The sequence below is a fragment of the Tauraco erythrolophus genome, chromosome 3 (assembly GCF_009769465.1).
Source record: "Tauraco erythrolophus isolate bTauEry1 chromosome 3, bTauEry1.pri, whole genome shotgun sequence".
Classification (NCBI taxonomy): Eukaryota; Metazoa; Chordata; class Aves; order Musophagiformes; family Musophagidae; genus Tauraco; species Tauraco erythrolophus.
In genome coordinates, this window is record NC_141467.1 from 8,894,788 (window position 1) to 8,914,865 (window position 20,078).

The window sequence follows — 20,078 nt, forward strand, 5'->3', positions numbered from 1 at the left end:
GTGAAACAGGGCCACCACGCTATGCTTGCCTGTCCTGGCCAGCACCCGGGCAGACCGAGGGAAGCCAATGAAGGACAACCAGCTTTCAGTCACGCAAGCCGCGTCCTCACTGTGATGTAGGCAACGGCGAACGTGAGTGAAAGCAGAACCTGTGCTCACATCCACAGCACTAGTACTGCCAGTTATAACTTGAAATCCTGTCAAATCTGAGCAAGATTTTTTTGTGCAAAGCGAAAAAATGTTAAGGCGGCAGCAAAGTGCTTCACTTTGAAGATGTGTCTAACCAGGACCAAGGTTCCCCGGGCTCTGTGTATTGAACTGCAAAGCCTCTGGTGTTCTGTATATTAGATCTTTCCACCTCTGAGCCTGCCAGCCTTGTGAGCAGAGTCTGCATTTTGTTCTTAAGGTTGCCAAAGCTTCCGTCAAAGAAGACACACATACACAGATTTCTCTTGCAGAGACAATAGTTTTGTTCTTTCTTGATGTTTTTCTTACCCTGAAAGAAGTTACTAGTATACAGTTGCACATAGAAAAAAAACCATGAAAGTCTCATACATACTTTTTCTCTTTCTAAATTCTGCAAATGAAAGCAACTATCAGGAAACTAGTTTCTGTTCCTTTTACATATTTCAGTTGAGTTTTGCAGTTCCGGGTCATTATACTGTGTAATGTACATATTGGTACCTCACCAACTTTATGTGAGAAGTCCTAACTTAATAGCTCTTCTACAGAATTCTGATACGATTGTTTGCAAAGGTTTGAAACTGTCTTCTCAGATGGGTTTCATATATCGTATGAAGTTCTTTCTATAGACTATACTGGTTTCTTCTTAAATAAATGTTGAGATCATGGAAGTCAGAAATGCTTGGGGTTTTACTTTTTATTTACTTATTTGCATTTAATTTTAATTTTGCTTTGTATTTAGTTTTATTATTATTAAAGTAGCTAGTAAATTGAAAGTACTACATGTGAAAGGATATATAACAACTATAAAAGGATCAATCAAGCATACGTGACGTGCAAATACTCGTTATCTGTTGGCATAAGTAAAATGCAGAAAGTTGGTGGTCTTCCAGATACGGATAACACTTAGCAGGTAAAGGTCCTCAGTTTACTTCCTGAATGTGTGAAGCTGTCTTCCCATCTATTGCAGAGGTTTCTATCTAGAGCCTGCTGAACTCACCAGAAAGACGAAGATTCATCTGATGGCATTCCAGGATCCCACACTGTTTCTTTCTTACTTCTCTGTGCTTAAAAGAAAATCTGGTCTTTTTCAGACTTTTTTAGCATTTACCCTGTCAGACTCCCCAGCTGCGTTTCTCAAACCTCTCATACTCAGTCTGAACAACAATGGAAGGAGCTGAATAATACATAGCTTCAGTGAAATCCTGAAATGGAGCTTACTGTCTCTCCAAATACTTTTCCAGTTCCAGGATTTTAAGATTAATTGGCTAATTTCCTTTTACATAAATCAGTATCTTCAAACATGAAGCAGCTGTGAATTTTCATTAACCAGTTGGCTCCTTCTGGGGTATGAGGTTTGCGATCACCACTACTGGGCTGCTTCCATGGCTTTGAGAATTGAAATTATTTGCATGGAAATAAAAGTGCTTCAGAGACGAGGAAAAAGTGGTGATTCAGACCTGTCTGGTTCTCCCACTCAGCCATACTGACTCATCCACAGCTTTAGTATGCAGCATGAGAAAGGACGTGTAAGCTGAGTTGCTCAAGTCGTTGTCTACATCTAATGCCACACAACTGGTAGTTTCTCAGGCCGACAGGAATTTCTTCTTGCAAAGAGCCGTACGCCTCATTTTAGTGTCTCTTTGACTGCATTTCTACTGAGACGACCCACAGAAGTCCTTGCTTTGGGGTCTAAAGGCAGGAACTGCTATAACTTTTGTAATATTAAATGGTCCAAAGTGCAACGGAGAGAACTAGAGAAAAGTAGGGCACGTGTGCTAGCAAAGGGTTCGATATACATTCAGCCGTTCTTCGTTCTGGTCAATGGGAATTGTGCCTGTACCCGGACTCTCTGAGCATGGTCAGTACATTTGCTGAGTTTATTCTTTCCCGGTTTCCAGAGCCTTTCTTTAGAAGATGTGTATGCCAAGTGTGGTTGGGCTGAAAGGAAGCCAGCAAGGCTTCAAGAAACTACATCACTAACAAGATGCTTCTGAAGGCATTGGTGCTCTGTTCACTAAGGCACGGAGAATCACAGAATCACAGAATGTTAGGGATTGGAAGGGACCTCAAAGGATCATCTAGTCCAATCCCCCTGCCTGAGCAGGACCACCTAGATCAGATCACACCAGAACGTGTCCAGGAGGGTTTTGAACATCTCCAGAGAAGGAGACTCCACAACCTCTCTGGGCAGCCTGTTCCAGTGTTCGATGACCTAAATGAGTACAATTTCCACTCTTCGACAACATGGAGATCCTATGAAGGAAGACGAGCGTATGTATTGCCACATCACAAGTGGAGAAATGAGGCTCAGAGAAAACAAGTGCAATGTTGTCTGTCGGGTCTGCATTTTTGAGGTGCTGAAGAGCAACTAGGCACCTGAAATGAGACACTCAGCTGGTAGACACAGTTTTGGGCTAACTGGCTTTGCTAAGCTCCTCTCAGCCACAGTTCAATTAGGTGAGAAGGCAGATAGAGAACCCGTTAGCAAAGACGGACATGGGATTCCTTAACAAAAGGAAGGAATGGGCACATAGCTGCATGGGTACAATCCTGCCCTGTGAAGTTGCAATACATGCTTAAAGTTCACATGAGACATTCTCTCCTGACAGAAACATGGGTTTATGCACCAGACAGCACACATGCGGGCACTGAACCTTCAGATGTGTTGCATCCTACTCACCTGCAGCTGAAATCCCTGATGTACCTTCAGCAAATCAGACATATTTGAGACGTACCTACAGCACACCACTGGGTATTGGATCTGCACAGAAGGCAGGACTCCTGCCCACAATAAATTTAGCTTTCTGTACCTGTGCCTTGGCCATTTGCTTCTCTGCCTGGGCTCCTGCCAGGCATCCAGAGATCCTGGACAAATGCAACGGACTGGGCAGAAGTAGCTAAGGCTTACTAAGCCACCTTAGCAAATTCATGGTTGCTGAAATATGTAAGTAGACCCATGGAGAAGGGGATTCTCATATTGGTACTTTGCTGGGGAAAAAAAAACACCTAGGGTGAATGAGTCATATAGAATTCTTAATTCTGAAAGACGGTTTTGAGCCTAAGCAGTAGTCTGTGTCCTATCACACTCGTTAAGTGCTGTGCAAATAGCTGTTATACCCTGCTGAAGTTATTATTCTTTTAGCAATAGAACATTGCACATTGCTTGCAGGGCAGCTGAGATGTTACTTTAGGATGAAAATAGCAGAGAATCATCACTTTATTAGTCATGCAGGAGTGTGTGAAAGCAAGCACGTGTGATTTCCAGACTTCTAAGCCTGCCCATGCAGCGTGGGTTTTGAAAGGGTTCAGTGTGGGAGAAACCCCCTTTTATACAGGAATGTAGCACAAGACTGCTCCATGCTGGAGGCAGTCGTCCCCGGCCTCGAGTGTCCTCTCTCTGAAAGCAGCTGGGGCTTCAACGAGTTGCGAGAAGCCTTAACGGAGACAGTTACAAAGGAAAATGTGTCTATTGCATGAACGATTTTTGTATGTCAGGTATGTTAAATACTGCAGATTTGGACAGCCTTCCAGGGTACGGCAAATCAGTTACCTTTCGCAACGGAAAACCTGCTCTGTTTAACAAAGGCTCAGTGATTCAGACAGGGTAGGCAGGAATTTCTGTCTACCTGTTGCAGCAAGCCCATGTCCTGTGCACACAAAGAAGATAGTGAATCCCAGGAGTATCTGCCTCCTGGGAATAGATGAACCTAGCTCATTGCCTCTGGAGAGTGCTCTCTTCTAATGCAGGCTTCTGTCCTGCTGCTGGTCTTTATATATACCTTTTTTAATGATACTCTGTACAGAAACTTGCACTTTTCCTATGATCTGTCTGAAACCAGATTTATTCGCTTCCTGAACACACTGAAATGGTACTGAGGCAGTGGCATTTACTGCAGTACCTACTGAGTCTCTGCCAGCCTGAAGTATGATCCTACGATCCTAGACAGCCTTCCTCGTTTGTTTCCACTTCAATTTTTAGTGTATGGCACATGCATTTGGAGCTCTGGATTGGTACTGTGATTATTTTTAATCTTAACAAATAAATGCAAGACTTCCTTTTCTATGCACTGAGACAAAAAAATGAGAAAAAAATATGTTAGGTCTATGCCAGGACCATAGCACAAGCAGGGTTGGTGCAGTTTGCTTTCAGACATTGGCGTGCCTCTGCACAGCTATTGCTCCCTTAAAACCATGCTCTTTAAGACTGTAATGCTGTTAAATCTCAGGCTTTAAATTTGCCAACTGTACTGATGCGATCGTGTTGAAGTCTGGCCTGCATTACCTGCTCTGTGACCTTGCTTCCTCAAATCAATAACGGTCAACCATTTGTTGTTTATTTGCACAAGGGGTGAATTCAGTCCAGTCCAGTTTCTAGGCTACTGGCTTTTTGCAAATTCTCCTTTATCTGCAATAGTAAAACCATTATTTTTGCTCTTTCTGGGGGTTCTTTCTTCAGTCCAGGCAAGTATTAAACCTATGTAATGTCCATAATGAAGAAGGTGAGCATTGTCTTCCTCAGGAAGGCAAGAATGTCTCCGGGTCGGAGCAGGGAGATCAGTCTGTCCCTGGGGTCCCTTGGGCCCCCATCCACACGGGGCAAGGAGAGTACACTGCCAAGTGCTTCGTGGGCATCAGAAACTCGCAGCATTGGTTTCTTTACAACAAAGAAACAATCAGATGATTTTTCAGTTCTCTCCCTCCTGAAAGCCAAAGGTATTTCTTGGCTTTTTCAAAGTTGAAGACTTCTGTCTTGAAATCAGGCTTAAGCACTTCCCCCTCCTCTTTTGCCTTGCCTCATGCCTGCCGTCATTTAGAACAGGTCCTCCCCTGGAGTGCCCGAAGGAACACAGTAAAAGTCTGTGATTTCTGGTATCCAGGCCTGAATCATCACCATCTAAACGATCAGGAGAGAGTGGCTCTCTCATGAAATCTGCAAACTGAGGCAGGCAACTGGGCACTGGTTTTAATGAGGTTACATTTTTGAGATGTTCTTTGTAATCATAACAGCTATAGACTGACTCCCAACTCAAGGTAAACAGAATTTCCACACCAGAAATTCCTGTTAATATTTAAGCAAGGCTTAATCTTCCTCTCAAAATGAAAATACGCTCTTTCAAAGGAACTTTATTGAAGAGAGAATGTTTCTTCAAAACCATTGTTAACAGCTCCGATAACTATATATATCATCATCAGGCTTCAGGCATTAATCATTAGGAGTAACACGGGTACTTAGCATTTTAGAAACTGGTGCAGCAACTGCAGTTTATTAAATAAACCCTCATGAGACGACCTCATGATTTCTCATCAGAGTGAGGGCTGTACAAGAAGCTTCCAGTTGCTGCACATCTCACCTATAATGCACAGGATGGTGTTCCACCTGCATATGTGCCTTTCTGATGTTTAAGGACACATGACCTTTCAATATAGGACAAATGATCGAAAGTGGATGAATGAGGATTGCTTAGTAATAGGAGAATATTTTTTTTAATATTAATGAGGCTATGCTATAGCACTCAGCACTTCTAATATTAGAAAAGCATAGCAACAAAGAAAGTAGGGCAGCTTTATTAAGGACATTATGGAATGACAAATCTAATGCGGTACACATCGGGCTGTGTCCCACATACACTCTATGTGGGACACTGTAAAATGTATGACTGTGCTCCTATTGTTCTAACAAGAGACAAGACAAAGGAGGGTGCTGAACACAGCAATGCAATCACTGGCAGCATCAGTTGAATATCTCTGTCAGATGCGTAATTTTTATTATTTACCATGAAAAGCTAGGCTAGCTTTAATCACATTTGCAAACCATTTTCCAAATCCAGGCTAGAGCATTTACCCTCAGACTTTAGGCTTAACTGGATTGGATTCCACAGAGAAATAGTTTTCAATGTAGTAAACGTTGTGGTTGGGCAAGGCTCAAAGGCAAGTCAAGAATAAGCACGAAGCACTTGCCATGAAATCATGCACGTCTTGAAAGGAGAGATGCTTGCATTTTATTTCATTCATTTCACACTTGAAAAAGTGCAGGCATTTCAGATCCCCATCGAGGGAAGGAGAAGCCCTGTGATTTGAATGTTGGAATGTGAGGTTCTCATCTTCGCATTGTTTTTATAATTTCAGATATCTGAGCAAAGAATTACTGTACCGTTCATCTGGCGTAGAAAAATGGCCCAGAATTAAATTGTGACTCATTTTCATGACAGCTAAGGAGGAGGAAGTATTAACTCTTTTCCCACAGCAAATGCCCTAAGCTTAAATTCAAAGCAGTCTCATGTGGATGCAAATCCTGCTCTTCCCTGCGTTAAACTCTGCAAATAAGCGTGGTCACAAGGCTTTACAATCCTGCAGTTATGCCTTTCAATCAAGGCAGACAAACCTGCCTCGAGTCGGTTCCCCCACATCAGATTTACAGCAGGGCAAACTGATAGCTAAGAAGTTTTAGCAGCCCCCAATGCCACCTCCTATTTCTCTCTATCCCCATCATGCAGTGGTATTTGATCTGAATATTAAGGGCTGCCAGCACATTACACTCAGCATGTTTATTTGGGAAAAAAAACAAAACAAAACAAAACACAACAAAAAAAACACAACCCCAAAAGCAAATCTAAACAGTCTTGGGGTAATTTAGAGGCAACAGCTGGGATTGAGGAGTTTGGTAACCTGCACGCACAACAGCATCCTGACAGAAGGATGGGGCTGCCCTTGGAAATGCCTCAGAGCCCGAGTCCTTCCTATTCCTGGAAGAAGATGTAGTTGCAGTGAGCGGTGGGGTGGGATTTTGAAACTCCCGCAGGCACCCAGGGAAATTATGCTGCTTTTGGGCTGGGTTGGTTTACTACAAAACGTGGGCGGGACGTGCAATGCTGGAGTGACTCTGAGAGTCAGACAGAAAGGGAGGAAGGAGCAGACGCATCTCAGGTAACGAGCACCGTAGGAAATAGCATCTCTTTCCCTGCCCTGAACCGATGCATCAAGGCTTTTCATCTCCTGACTTCCCCAGACCCCACACTCCAGGTGTCTGGTTTTCTGCCCTCAGACCCAGTAGGTCCCAGTTCTCTGCATGCCCTAGAAACCTCACGGGTCGCCACTTGCTACTCTGTGGAAATCCTGGACGTTTCTGGTAAGACCTACGTGATGGTTTCGGAGGTATCTCTCCATCAGGAGTCATCTGTGGGGAACATAAACGGGACAAGAGAAGGGTAGAGAGATGGGTGTTTGGAGAGGAGGAAGGCCAGGCAGAAAACACAAGCGTCTCACTGCTCAGAAAGGCAGTAGGGAAAAATGCAAGGCAAAAAAGTACATTTTCTGGAAGCCCTTTGCGAGGAAGGGCTGGGAGCGAGCGGAGGTGGACCGAAAGGGCAGCAGCAGCCACAGGGTGAGCCGCCTGCCTTCCCCCTCTCTTTTGTGACCGCAGAAACACGTAAACTTGGTACCTCCTGTCGTGAAAAGTCTGCTGGGTGGGGCGATTCATATGCGTGGGATTTAAAAAATCTATTTCAGTTGTCACTTAAAGAAGAGAGCAAGTGACCTTGAGTGAAGTTACCGGGTTTTGTTCCTGTTTTGCGATTCTATTTATTAATCATTTTTCCGAAGAACAGTTGGTTCCTAGTAGTCAGTAACCACTGAGGTTTCTTCCGTAGCACTTGAATCCTTTTGCTATATTTCATACTTTCATGTTTACCTAACTTAGAATGGGATATGTATCTATTCAAACACTTAAAAACCTGAAATTTTTATTCAAATGCTGAATGTTTACCTTTTATTACGTTAGAAAATGGCAAATGATATTTCGTATTTACTAAGTAATTAATTTTTTTTCTTAGGAGTTACCCTGAGTTGCCTTTGGATAGAAATTAGGCTATAGTAACACACAAAAAGGCAGCATTGGGTTTCATTATTAAACAGTCACACTAAACGATTTGGATGTGAAAGAAGAAGGTGTCAAGACAAATTTAAGGTTAACTGAATTATTAAACAAAGAAAAGTGATGCTTGTGAAATAAACTGTTAATCAGTGCTTAAACAGCCTAGAATTAGCAGATCTCAGCCCAGGTGTGTCAGTTTATTCATAGACTGATGGGTAGGAAAAATAAATTTCCAGCTTTTTTAGCCTGTAATTAATTTCTCATTTCTAATGAACAAGTCGTTGACCAAGCTAAACCAAAGAAACTGAAATGAAGGAAATAAATAACGCTTTCCTTACTTGCAATAAAGGCTCCAAGTGAAAAAAGCTTGTTCTTCACCTCAGGAGTTTACTTACCACCTTGGCTCCCCATTTCAGTGCTCTGCCTTTCTCTAAAACCTTGTTAGCAAGCGTGTTACTGAGACTCTGAGCTTTTAATCTGAGCCAGGACCGGACCGCAGGTCTCCTCCTTCTCACAAGTAATCACCCTCTTTTGTGAGCTGCGAGGTCATAGTTGGCTTGAGAAAGACAGAAATCTTCTATAGGGAGTGGGAAGGCTCCACTGGGAGGGAGAGGCTGAGAGCTGCCAGGATCCTGAACACAAGAACAACCTCCCAAAAGGCTGGAGATGAGATTTCATGTTCCCTCAGGGCAGAAGAGGGAGCTGAGTATCATTCTTTTACAACTTGAACTAGTGCCTTCATGAATCAGAGGGAAAATACCAACCACCTCCAGATTTGCTGGAGGGGATGTGAGATCAACTTTGACTCCATATGTGGAGCAGGTTGGGAAGCACCGGTTTGGGCACTCTGGTGCCATTTAAACACAAGCTGCAGCTCAGCCTTGTCAGACATGTGTATGTTTGGCTGCATGGACAGCAGCAAAAAGCCAGGCATTGAAAGTGGTGCATCTCAAATCCAGAGCAGCTTACGTCTTTCAGGAAACAAATCAAAAGCCAATTTTGTGCAGTCACCACAGTAGCTTTTATATGCAACTAAATATTATTAGGGATGTGCAGTATTTGTATTTTCCCCATGCTGTCTGTTCATGCTGTCATTGGTGATGATTTCATTTTGTTTTTAAATGGTGGTGCTTCCACAGGTTACCTTCCGATGTCTTACAGATTGTTAGTAGTTTCCAGACTGGAGATTAAAAAGCTTTGACCCTAGGGACTCAACTGTTGGAAAGCTAAGTGCGTGGAAAAGTTGGGAGCACAGAAGGTTAGAACTGGATTTTGTGAGTGCCAAAAATATCGAACTCGGGCAGCCATCTTTCTTTCCTAAATCTAGCACGGAGTGTTCTCCCATGTCACAATCAGAACATCCCAAAACAGAAACCAGATCTTCTAAGTTCCAGCCCAAAACCTCTCCACTGGGCTATGATTATTGCGTCTGCCTGAATTTTGCATTCCCACATCTGGTAGAAAAGCAGTTTTAAGGTCTTAAAATTCCAGCAAAATCTTCATTAACACCAAAAAGCTTCCAAGGCATCCTCGACACTGTTGACTGACTCCAAGTTTGCTCCTCTTGAATTAGGCTTGTTGCACAGCTGGCTTATGTTGATCCTTCACAGGAAAGAGATTTCTCCAGATTTTTATAACACATTGATTTAAAAAACCCTGTTTCCACCAGGAAAAGTAGACGATTTATACTGTGGGACCTTCTTTTCCACATAGTTTAGATACATTAGCTACTTCCCTTGGCTGAAGAGAACCAAGATTCATTTTGGACAGATCATCCAACCTATTGAGAGATCCCTCTGAGGTGAAGGAGACTTCTAGAGGTGTCAGTCAGGCCATGTTCAGCACTTGATGCTGTAGAGTGCTTCTAAATTAAACCTCAGCACTGGATAAAGCAAGATGCACAATTGAGGATTTGGATTGTGCAAACCAAGATGCTGCAGTCAAGATTTCCAGAAAACAAGATCTCTGGTCTGTCCCACTGCCTTTGGAGAACATTTCAGCCTTTGTGCTGTGCTTGCTTTCTTGATTAAATGCAGAAGTTGCCTGCATGTTCATAAACCTCCAGGGGAGGAAGAATACCACTGAGTTTTGAAGAGTATTAAAAGCATAAGATGGCCTAATTTCCGCTCATGACTCTCAAAACTCTCTCCTAATTTCCCGTCAAACAGCTGCCACATTAATCAAATTGCAGCTTGCTTGGCAAAACTGTGATCTGGCCAGTTTCTGTGCCTGTAACTGTTTAGTGCTCCTGCAGCTGACCCTGAAAGCCTGGTCCAAATGGGTAATTTTTTTCACATTCAGTTCATCTTCAAGGTCGGGAGAACTTTGCCTTACCCAATATACTGGTATAGAAAAGTCTTCTCAGTAGGAGAAGAGGTATGTACTGCGTCCAGGCATTACCTTTTAATCACACAAGCCTGCTGGATTGCCTGAGACAAAACAGGCATTTCCGGCTCAGGAACGTCTATCACTATGTGGAGTAAATTTCTGTGCTCTTCGTAGAAGACAGAAGGAAGGGGAGAGACAAGAGAGAAGAGAGAAGCAGAATTTGCTGCCTTAGGAAAGGAAGATGAAGATGTTCAAAAGAAATTTCAAGTATGACAGGGAAAGTAGGGAACTTGGAAAAAAACCTCTGTTTACAAGAGGTCTCCAAAAGAGACGGCATAAAATGAGCACTGAACTCCTTTAATAGAGTTACTTGGATGACTGGTCTGGCATTTGCTCACTTTTTGTTTGCAGGGAGCAAAACTCAGAACATTTTTTGTCAGGAACAAAGTGTTTGGGGCATCTCATCTCTCTCCAGGAGTTCATTATTGCAAAGAGTTTCACAAGTAGCGCTTCCAGTTTCCCAAATAGTCATGGAAAAATACTAAAAGAGTCCACCCCACTCCTGCTTTTTAATTGCTCACTGGAAACTTTTCACACTGTTCATCACACAAGTCCTGTCAAACCTCCTTTCCAGACAAAGCCGGACTCCCCGCAATTCCCCTACAAAAGAACTGAGTTCAATGTTTGCTCCCAGTGAGCTGGACCACAGAGCATTTTGGCAACCTCCCCTCCGTGAAGCATTCCTCTCCCTCTGACCTGCCACGAGCTCCCCTCAACACCTGTGTCAGGGGAAGAGCAAAGGAGCTGGAGCCAACCTCGCACCTGGTGACCACTCTCCTCCCTGCCCACTGGAATTGGAACCCGCTCTGCAACAGCAGGGGCTCCTGAGAAGCAAAGGAGAAGGATTTGGGCGACTCGTGGGTTTGTGAGCTTCTCCAGATCCCCCCCAGCAGAGGTTTAGTCATGTGGCAAAACCCCACCGGTCCTTCCCTTAGCTGTGAAGCCCAAAAATGTGTTTCCACATGGGCAGAGGTACCCAGAAGGTACCAACAACCAGATAAGTGTAGAAGGAGAAGAGCCATGGCATAGATACAGTGCCTGGATGTCTCCTGCTGCCTTTGCATGGACACCATGCCAAATCAGCATCCGAGGGAGATTTTTATTTTTATCCAAGACCGTCTTGCCAGGTCATCTGGCAGAGCAGTCAGTGTTTCTGCATGGGAGCTCTATCTGGAAATTTTGGGCTTCCCTGGAGTGCAGGAGCCAACCAGATGTGCACTGGGTGCTCAATAAGCACAGCCCTTCCCATGCATGGGCACAGCACTGCTCCTCAGCCGTGCCATAGGTCTGCTACTTGCTGCTGGCACTGTGCGTACTCAGCACACCAACACAATCTGGCTCATGGCTTTCCAGAAACCTGGGGGCTGCCAAGGAGGCACTGCGTCGCATACCTGGGCATCTTTGTACCCAAAATCTCCTAGGGAGAAACATGATAACCCTCAGCATGGATATTTCTCCATCTGCAGAAGGGCTTGGCCATCCCTGTTGAATGGCCCCTCTACACGTCCCTGTATCTGTAATCCACCCAGTGCTCAGTCTGTGCTCCAACAGGCTGCCTGTGATGCCTCTTTTCAGCTAAGCTGGTGGGAGCCGTGTTCTTCTCTACTTATCTCTGACTGGTTCTTCACCTATTTATTAGGTATATATTAGTGCCTCTTCACTGCCCATAAATAATTTTTAATGTGCCCATAGGGCTGATCGACTGTGTAAGATGCCACTCACGACTAAGAAGGCATTTCACGTCCACATAATGCCGACTGCTTTTCATCAGCAGGTCCCAAAGCACTTTCTAAAGGAGTCTGGCATCTTTATCTCCAGTTCACGTACGGGGACACTGAGGTGCAGGTAGGTGGACAATCTAGGGACAGTCCCAGCTCAGCAGCGAGTCCAGGGATAGAAATAATGTCTACTCGATTCAAGTCCAATATTGTATAAACAGGGGCCCCTGGGTTTGATTATGGGGGTTTTAAGCCCCTATTCATCACTTATTTTCATGTGCCTTGTGTATGTTATACCTTTTCCCTCCCCAGTTGCAGAAGCTCCATGCTGTGCACCTCACCCCTTCCCTCCGTGGCAAAACAGACGGGAGCCAGCTGACAGCAATCCGCTGCTTGTTTCTAGCACACATGTGATTTCTGATCAAAAGCCAGCAGCTTGGTTGGCAGGAAAAGACTGAAAAATATCATTGCAATTAATGTGGAGAAACTTGAAGCTACACCACCACCAGCAATTCTGCAGAATGAAGCATGAAAGCGCAAAAAGACCAAGCGATGCTTTGCAAGCCATATGGGTGGGTTTTTTTCAGGGAATGCTGGACAATTTTTAATAGACCAGTTGGATGGGCAAACTCCTGTGATTTTAAGGCAGGGTATGGGACAACAGAAAATCTGCTAGATGGGTATTTCTGGTGCAAAAAGGAAAAGAAAAGCAAGGTGGGTATTAGGGCCACAGAGGGATTAATATTGCTGGGTTAATACGGAAAAAACTCTTCAGTGGCAATCTGCCTGGGTTGGGGTTGCAGAATCTTAGTGAAATTCAGAAGCAGAAGAGTGAGATCAATACAGAACAGAGTGCCAATTAACATCCCTGGTTTTCAAGAGCATCCTTCATTTGTCCTCTAAAATTTCCTTTGTCTCTGTCACAGTTCAATAGACAGCACTGAAATTTCCTTTACATGTTATGCCGCTAGCAGGAGAAGCAACACCATATACATTAGAAATCTGCTAATCATACACAGAAAAACAACTTCCAAGTTTAAATATGTATGGTTCCATGCCTTACATCAAAGATTTACTTGAGAAACAGACAGGATTTGTTAAGTAAGTGCTCTTTAATTCTGCTCAGAGATATGTTTCTTTACAATATAGTGTATATCCTGTGTATATAGTATGGTCATGTAAGGGAAAACACAAACAAACTGCGTTGAAGACAGAAAATGCTTAGATTGGGGTCTTCCTGAGAGCCAGGCAGCTGCAGCTCCAGCATCTCTCTTTGCTCCCCTTCCCCCCATCAAATAATTAAAAAGCAAAGTTTCAGCCTGAAAATAGAATTTCATGACTTTTGTTGGTTGGGCTTAGCTGGTTGCGTTACCTCGTTCCTTTTCCAGGGCAGGTCTCCACTGCAGGGCTGAACTGGTCAGCCAAGATAAGTTTTATCCCTTGCTCCTTTACCTCCTTCTCATCCTTTTTTTTGAAATCTTTTGCATTTTTGCTCCCTATGGGGAATTCTGGAGAAACACTTCAAAGCCAACAGGTGGGGACAGCAGCGACTGGCCCGCAAGCAGGGCAGGAAGCCTAGCTGCACCGTCAACAGGAGGTTGTGGTCGCTGAGGTCCACTTGCCGTTTCATCACGGGGTGCACCTCGCACGGCAGCTGTACCCACCAGCCTGGGCGATGTGACACAGCCTGCCAAAGCCTTGAGCAAGCCATCAGCCCCCTTCTACCTGTGCAAAACACTTCTCTGTCTCACCAGGCTGCTGGGGAGCTGCAGTTTGTATAGTGGTGGTTTTTGTCTCCCGTCTTACAATCATAGAATCATAGAATGGTTTGGGTTGGAAGGGACCTTAAAGATCACCTAGTTCCAACTCCCCTGCCGTGGGCAGGGAAACCCTCCACTACACCAGGATGCTCAACACCTCATCCAACCTGGCCTTCAACACTGCCGGGGATGGGGCAGCCACAACATTTCTGTGCAACCTATTCCAGTGCCTTACCACCTTCAATGTAAAAAATTTCTTTATGTCCAATCTAAACCTACTTTCTTTCAGTTTAAAGCCTTTGCCCCTTGTCCTGTCACTACAGGCCCTGGTAAAGCCTTTCTCTGTTTTTCTTATAAGCCCCTTTTAATATATTGAAAGGCCACAATAAGGTATTCCCGGAGCCTCCTCTTCTCCAGGCTGAACAGCCCCAACTCTCTCAGCCTGTCTTCACAGCAGAGGTGCTCCAGCCCTCGGATCATCTTCGTGGCCCTTCTCTGGACCCGCTCCAGCAGCTCCATGTCCACCTTCCTCCATGTCCCAGAGCTGAACGCAGTACTGCAGGTGGAGTCTCACGAGAGCAGAGCAGAGGGGCAGAATCCCCTCCCTCGACCTGCTGGCCATGCTGCTTTGGATGCAGCCCAGGATATGGTTGGCTTTCTGGGCTGCCAGCACACATTGCCAGCTCATGTCCAATTTTTCATCCACCAATATCCCCGAGTCCTTCTCCATAGGGCTGCTCTCAGTCCATCTTCAGTAACAGAGCACTTTGGAGGAGCAAAGTGTGACTGCCTTGGAATGCACATGTATTCACAAGGAAGGCAAAAATAACGAGGAATAAAGGCTGGGAGTATGTAGCAACCTGTTGACTGCCAGACGCTCTGCTGAAAATTCACATTGCTTGAGGACTGGATGCTCTAGGGTCTTTACATATCCTACCAGAGCAATTTCACCTAAGCAGCGGCCTGCTTTAGATAGCCATCCTTCCCTACATCTCCCCTAATGAGCACATCAGTTCAGGTCACTCTGGCAGGGGCAATGCGCTCCCAGGCACTATTTTCCCAAGGGAAGTGGGGAACATTCCAGCCGCGAACAGGTCATGCAACAGCAGGCCTCAGGAAGGTGGCAATGCTAATTGCTCTGTATTAATGCAATTAATTTTAGTTAATTGCTCTAGTGAGAGCAGCCTGCTGTCATTGGTACCTCCTCCAAGTGAGGGGCTGAATCACCAGATTTGTTCTGAATAGGAACCAAAAAATTGGTTGTGCTGAGCAGATGTGGCCAAAGTGACCAGGGTGATGCCAGGGACACCCTAGGAAGCAGCATGGCACAGCCAGCCAGGGGTACCCAGCCATCCAGCCCCCATGTATCGCTGCCCTGGGAAGGTTTTAGGGCTGACACTTGTCTATGGGAGCAATTGCCCATATTTGAGGGTTTTGAGCCACAGCATGTAGAAGACAATGCGTGGCCCACGAGACTTGCGTTCAGGGAGCAAGCTCTGTCTCTGCGACTCCTCCTCCCCCCCTGTCGCTCGGTGCCCTGCACAACATGGAGGGGTTTGACCACAAGCTCGCCCGGCCCTCTCCCACGTTTCAGTGAGAAGGGGTCCTTTGCCTGGCTATTTACTTGGCAGGGCTCCAGCTGTGCACAACCTTACACACACGTTAGTCCTACTTAACACATCTGGCCAGTCAAAGTCACCAAACTACAGATGTAAGAGACTCCATGAGAAAAGTGTAAGTGTTCGAAGAGCACGAAAGCGATTTTTCTGCAAGCTATCACTTTGCTGCTTCTTTGGGAAAGAGGCCTGTCTACATAAATAAGGGCAACAATCAATTAAAGGAGAGGGCAGGAATGGGGAGAGGTGAGTTACAATCTCCATTCCAAATTGAGCCCGTTCTGTCCCATGGCCAGATACCACATTACCTACATTGGGTTAATGTTTGGGGTCAGCCTTGGTAGCAAGGTGTACATATAGCAATTCAGCTATAAATCTAAACTGTGATCAGACCTGGTGAAAGCAAGCTTACTGGTATTTATTTTTCATTAAGTGCATGACCTGAACAAAGCCACCTTTACTTTTTTCCCCACATCACTTTTTGTTTAAGTTTATAGTGCATTACAGTGCCTCCACCATGCTGCATCCATCATATCATCTTACGATTCTGAAGAAAGAAATTGTATTTGATTTTGTCACCTGAATTTCATTTATTGCAGAGACAGATTGCTGGCACTTCTGCCCTTCGTTGTAGGTTTATATGAGAAAGGCTTTTGAGATGAGGAACAATGACAGGTCAGGGTTTCCATCCAGATCCATCTTTCTAGAGCACTTTATCATTTATAAAAAATCACTCCAGCCAAAAAGGAGATTATTTTTACTTATTGATTGGTAATTCTCGTATTTCTTAAGTGTAAAGGGAAACACTCATTGTAGATATATAATCTGCTCACATGCATTGCAAGGACGTGGATCAGTGAGTAGTAAAACAGGCAAACTCCTCAGGTCCCATAGCACAGCTGAGAATATGTTACCAGTAGGCACACACACAAACACAGGTATATATCATGTATGTACATACTATGTATGTACATATATATATATATGGCCAGCCACACAGATCAATGCAGAAACAGTACTCACACAAACACATGCAGCACCTATTCGCACATGCCTCATCCTATTCCCCTTTCAGCCTGATCAGGATGAAGGTCTAGTGGGAAATATATATATATTTTACATATGTATATGTATATATATATAAAAAATGTACAAATACAATGTGGATCCCTCTGGTAGCTGCCCATAGACACTCAGCCTGCCCAGCAACTGGCACTGGACCCTCTCACCTCCAGTTGCCTCCTGTGCAGATACACACACACACACACACACAGACCCCTGAGCCCAGTTGGCTGGGACCCCTTGGGTCACCAGTGCCTCCAGCTCCCTAATGCAGAGGATGTATGTAGACCCAGCCGAGACTTATGTCCACTTCCATACCTGAGTCCTCGGGCACTTACTCTTCCAGCCAGCCGGTCCAGCTCAGTATTTGCTCCCCATCATACACCAACACACTCCCAGACTGGCTCCAGTTGCTGCCACCATGGATGCCCAGGTGCCTGTGACCCTCAGCCCCACTCCAGTGACTGGCACTTGCACCCTGTATACACAGGTACACATTTATAGGGCGTCCCTCACCCAGGAAAAAAAGAATTTAACAAGGAGACAAGATGGACTGTGCTGATCAGGAGCAGACACACGTCCTGGCCTGCCCCTGCTTACCCATGACCTTTCCCTTTTCTCCTCTTATCCTTGTTTTCCCACAATCATTCCTCCCCAGACCACCTCAATCCCCCCCTGTGCCCACCTTTGGTTCCTCCTCAAAACCTCCCATAAAAAGTCTTGTGCAATCCCAAGATGCTCATCCTCTGCATCCCACCATGAGTCCCCTACCCCCGGGCCAAGACCCCATCAGCCTGTGAGACATTCTGGACACAGCCCAGGGAAGAGCCAGGGCAGGGAATTTTTTGGGTTCCCCCACCTGTGTGTGTGGATATAAGCCTTTTATCACCTAACCTAACAGGGCAGAGAGACCAAAGCGTCAAAAATATGAGAATCATAGAATCATAGAATCACAGAATCATAGAATCATAGAATCACAGAATGGTTTGGGTTGGAAGGGACCTCAAAGATCATCTAGTTCCAACCCCCCTGCCGTGGGCAGGGACACCCTCCACTACACCAGGTTGCCCAAAGCCTCATCCAACCTGGCCTTCAACACTGCCAGGGATGGGGCAGCCACAACTTCTCTGGGCAACCTGTTCCACTGCCTCACCACCCTCAGAGTGAAGAAGTTGTTCCTTATATCTAATCTAAATCTCCCCTCTTTCAGTTTAAAGCCATTGCCCCTTGTGCTATCACTACACGCCCTTGTAAAAAGTCCCTCTCCAGCTTTCCTGTAGGCCTCCTTTAGGTACTGGAAGGCTGCTATAAGATCACCCTGGAGCCTTCTCTTCTCCAGGCTGAACAGCTCCAACTCAGCCTGTCTTCATAGGAGAGGTGCTCCAGAGGGAAAGGGATAAGATACTCTGGAGGCGACACCAATAAAACAGGGAAGAGTCCTCTAAGCTGCAGTGATGAAGTTCTCGGCCTCACAGCCTCCTCCAGCAGCCAAGAGGAGCCAACGCAGCCTGTAACAATAGAGTCTAACGCTCACGACTGCAGAATGCGCAGTGAGCCAGGGAACGTACTTTACTGTGCTGCACCGTTTTCCCTTCGGTCCCCAGCCAAGACTCTCTCCATTCACCAGACTACAAATGTTCCCTCTCTCCAGGGTTCACTACCTCAACATTTTGCTACCTTCTCACCCAAAAGCATCCCTGGTAAACACCTGCAGAAAGGAACAGCAGAGCTTTGTAAATCAATGCCGTATAGCCCTATTCCCTCCTCTCGGGCTGCCTTAGAGGAAAGTCGAGGCTGGCACAGAAAAAGAATCTTTTCCCAACACATCATGATCATAGCAATTCCCTTTCCGAAGGCCAATTCTTTCAGCTCAGGTCTTCTCAAGTATCCCCTTGGATACTCTCAGGCTCAAAATTGTGCTTCATTCTTCCCTGATCTGGAAACAAATGCATTAACAACAATTTCAAAATCAATGAACAAAGCTTTGAACTGTAGGCTGGGATTTCCATCCCCTGGGTCTCTGCAGAGTGAAAGACCTCTGGGCGAGGATCCATACAGCACCAAGTACATCGGCACTTTTATCTCTACTAGGAGCTCTAGGCAGAGCTCTAGCAGCTCTAGCTGCTGTGGTTTGACAACAGTAACGCTAGAGCCACAGAAGATTATATCCTAGCACTATAAAGTCACTCTTCTGCATTCAGCTCTGGGGCTCCCAACACAAGAAGGACATGGAGCTGCTGAAGAGAGTCCAGAAGAGGGCCACAAAGATGATCCGAGGGCTGGAGCACCTCTCCTATGCAGACAGGCTGAGAGAGTTGGGGCTGTTCAGCCTGAAGAAGAGAAGGCTCCGGGGACACCTTCTAGCAGCCTTCCAGTACCTAAGGGGTTCCTACAAGAAAGCTGAAGAGGGACTTTTTAAAGGGACATGTAGTGACAGGACAAGGGGCAATGGCTTTAAACTGAAAGAGGGGAGATTTAGATTAGATATAAGGAAGAACTTCTTCACTCAGGGGGTGGTGAGGCACTGGAACAGGTTGCCCAGAGAAGTTGTGGCTGCCCCATCCCTGGAAGTGTTGAAGGCCAGGTTGGATGAGGCTTTGAGCAACCTGGTGTAGTGGAGGGTGTCTCTGCCCATCGCAGGGGAGTTGGAACCAGATGATCTCTAAGGTTCATTCAAACCCAAACCATTCCGTGATTCTTTGATATAAATGTGCTAATAATCTGCAAAGCCTATCTACAGTCTTTTTTCTAGTTCTTCCATCAGCAGCAGGACTAACAAAGCCTGGTTCCTCATGATCCCCATGCCCTCTTGTGCAATACCTTCCCATGCCCTCATGCCTCCCTCCTGATCCCACCAAAATGTTCTGTCCCTTCTCTGTCTCTGCCTTCCCACCAGGAGACTACACATGGCGTTACTGGTCAGGGGCCATGCGAATGGTGCTTGGGGGTCGCAGCAGATGTCAATGACTCTGAATTTTTCCTCTAGTCCTCCATTCACATAATGATTTTCAAAAATCTTAAAGAACTTAAGCTACTGAATTTTCCCTCCCTGGAAAATTCAGCTGAAGGTGACAGAAAGTTCAAAACTTTTGACAGAAAGGGGAATGGCTGGACAGACATAGCATGGCTATATGAACTTCAATTCTTTGAGAAACCAAGTAATAAAAAATACCGTCTTTCCAGAAGAGGCTATGAGAATATTCCTCCAAGAAGATGAATTTTAAAAAATTTGGTCCAATCCCTCTGTAGGAGACAGGCTGTACAATAGGAGAGGAGAGCTCCTCTGACACAGTAATTACCACAGCTGGTGCCTAACAGGTATAAGGGGCTGGGGAAGGTGTAAGGTACGCGTGATGGCACCTGTGTTGTTCTCAGCTGCCCCCCAATCTCAGCAAGCTGTGAGTAGCCAACTTGCCTTAAAGCGGCTCTGAAAAACATCTTTAACTTTGTGGGGGTGAGCAGCCGTGCTGCCCCATCG